Source organism: Sinocyclocheilus rhinocerous, unplaced genomic scaffold (genome assembly GCF_001515625.1).
Source record: "Sinocyclocheilus rhinocerous isolate Xijiao unplaced genomic scaffold, SAMN03320098_v1.1 scaffold1333, whole genome shotgun sequence".
Classification (NCBI taxonomy): domain Eukaryota; kingdom Metazoa; phylum Chordata; class Actinopteri; order Cypriniformes; family Cyprinidae; genus Sinocyclocheilus; species Sinocyclocheilus rhinocerous.
The window spans coordinates 244,800-248,107 of NW_015625783.1; positions in this window are offsets into that span (position 1 = coordinate 244,800).

Genomic DNA, 3,308 nt, shown 5'->3' on the forward strand with positions numbered 1-3,308 from the left:
TCAACGTATCTGGAGCGGTCGAATAGGGCATCTATACATATCTATGATAGTAGACGCATGTGCGGAAGCGATCTGTCGCACGTATACGTCACTCATTATTTAAACAGTGCTGAGAGATTGCGGACGTGTTCACTGGCACTGCGAAGATTTAAACATATTTAGAAGTACAGGTCATCACAATGGAAGACGATTTTGATATATCAGACAACGTGGAATTTCTTGCCCAACCGTATTTATTTGACGTCATGTGCCGGATGTTGTGAACGCGCTCAGGACAGTTGGACATTGCGGTGCATCAGAGGTAAAAAATGATATAAATACTGTTCAGTTTCTTGCACAGACCGATCGTTTCGTGTCTTAAGACCTCAATGTATCGTCACGAGCCGCAGGGTTTAATTTGGTTTTGTCTGTGTACGTTTTTTTTTTACTCTCAAAGCCATGGAGCCCATTGACTGCCATTATATGATTGACAGACTGCAACGGTTTGAGTTAAAAATCTTTGTTTGTGTTCTACTGAAGAAACAAAGTCACCTACATCTTGGATGCCCTGGGGGTAAGCAGATAAACATCAAATTTTCATTTTTGGGTGAACTATCCCTTTAAGCCAGCTACAGCTTGTCACTTGGGCGGTATCCTTAAAGGTACATCTTTGTAACTTATCAACCTCTTAAGAGGCCATATTAGTGCCTTACTGTACCAGTGACAAGATGAAGGAACAATTTTTTATTTATTTTTTTGCTGAGAGTTTGGGGGCAGCAGCATCATCCAAATGTCACTGACAGGGCTCACAGACCCTCCTAAACAGTGCATGCACCAACATATGCTACTTTAATCTTAAGCAACTACATTGAGGCTGCATTTCAAACACTATTTGAAGAATTACTGCCATTCATAAGTGGCTTCTTTGACAAATAAAGTGATTACATTTCTTGGATGAAATTATTGAAAATGACCTACAGTCCAAGAGTGTTGTTATTGTTAATTAAAACTATTAAAATTACTTTTGGTAATTGAAATAAAGCTGAAATTAAATCAAATATAAATTAGATGAAAAACTGAAAAAAACAAAACAAGTAAATCTAAATTAGAAATTAAATGAAATAACTTTACACTTACAGTAAGTACTAAAATTACTAAAAGAAATCAACTATAAAGATAAAAATTTATATATATATTTTTTTATTTTTTTTTATTTTATTTATTATTATTATTTTTTTAATTCAATTAATGAAAATGACAACAGCACAAAACTAAATTACTAAAAATAAAAACTGAAACTGAAAATATAAAAGAAACCTCAAAATATAAATATAAAAGTATATAAATAGTACTAATAGTCCTAAAAACTGCTGTCCATTTAAAATGCGGTAAATTCAGTTTTCAGTGACCAAAGCTACTCAACCACTACTAGCTTAGATTTCTGTCAAATATGATAGAATTTAAGTGACAGTTCACCCAAAAATGAAAATACTTTCATTCATTTACTAATGTGTTCAAAACCTGTCTAACTTACTTTCTTCTGTGAAACATAAAATTAAAAATTCTAAAAAATATCTCAGCATTTTTTGATCCACTGTTGATCCACTTGTTTTGATCAAAGGACAAAACGAGTTGAAAGTATTGTCTTGCGTGTTCGACAGAAAGAAAGTCATACAGATTTGGAACGACAAGAGGGTGAGTACATGATGACAGAATCTTCATTTTTGGGTGAACTATCCCTTTAAAATGTTATCTAACCGAATAAACTGCTCAGTAATTTGCCTCTAAATGTTATACATTTAGTTTAATGTTTAAAGTACTTTTTTAATAAGAGCAGACAGATATTTAGGCCACAAGTTGGTAATTAAAAGTGTGGGGAAAACAGCTTTGAATATGGAGAATATTCAAATGACAGTGTACAAACTCTTGGAACTGTCTTTGTACAATATTTTTATGAAATATTTACAACTATTTCTAACTATAAACTTCTAGGGAAGCTGACCTAAAGTGACTACGGTTTCCCTCTCCACCATCCTTATCTTCAGTTCAGACATCAAAGAAGACTTTTATCTTTAGCTACGTCTTTATTGTAAAATGGAAATGATCTGAAGTGGGTGTTTAAAGGAGACACGAGAAAAAGGGTCTCTGATGTCATGAAACATCTTCCCGCCCACAGCAGGAACCCATGACATCACGACACCTATGGAGATTACATCACAGGAGCACCACAGATGGCCTGCTATATTTTCCATTTGAGTGAGCGAGCGTGTTCGCACAGAATATGGAAAGTGCAACGTGTCTGCCACTCGGCTGTGTGCAGGTCAGTCGCCTGGGACTTTCCCTCCGCGAGCAGCACAGCCGAACACATGCAGAGCTCAGCACTCGGGCTATCTCGCTCGTGCATCACGCACAGGGTGGCTTGCATGTGCTCTTGGAGACGTTCATTCGCCCCTTCGTAGGGGAAGTCCAGTGTGTTGTGTTATGAGGAAGGCGTGGGGGCCAGTGTGCGTCTCAGACCCGGCTCCGTGTTTGTGAGGGGATGCCCCTGCTCACCCCAAAAAACAACGCGTGAGACCGGGGGCAGCAGAAGTCAGGACAAAAACAATCAGATTTTTAAAAGTTGGCTTTTAAATAACTGCTGCTGAATCCTGTGATAAAGCGTACGTTGTGGTTCCTACAGAACATTTTGTGTGAATCAGTACCGCAAAAGGACCAAGAACGAGTGTTTGATAACAGACCATTTTTATTTTTCCCATTTTTTGACAAGTGAAACTAAAATAAGGGGTGGATAAACCATAAAAGGCTATTGTTCTTTTCTGCTGGCCCTTCGGGACCGTAATCAAATAACATTCAAATGTTGTTTGTGCTGAAGGAGGTCTCACAGCGCATTGATTTCAGTATTAGATTTGCCTCTCTGAGGCTTGTGTTATCAAAGCCTTGCAGGGAAACCTCACCCAAATCTATCAGCCACCCCAGCAGAACATAGAAAGACACATGAAATACACGAGCAGCCTGGGTAAACCCAGTTTAAAAGGATGTTTTATCTAAACCTGAGCATTGGTTTTCAGAAACATCTTGATCAGATGTGTTAACTGCTAGGAAAAACACAAAAGATCATAAGAAATCATACATGAAGCATTGGTATTTCCACAATTACAGCTATTACCCAAGAAACCGATCCTCTTTTAGAATTTATTTAACTTGTCTTGTATATGTACACTTATAAGCCTTAAGCTGTAAGTATTACCATAAGGATCTATTCTGTTTGTTTATATATATATATACAGTATATATATATATATATATATATATATATAGATAGATAGATA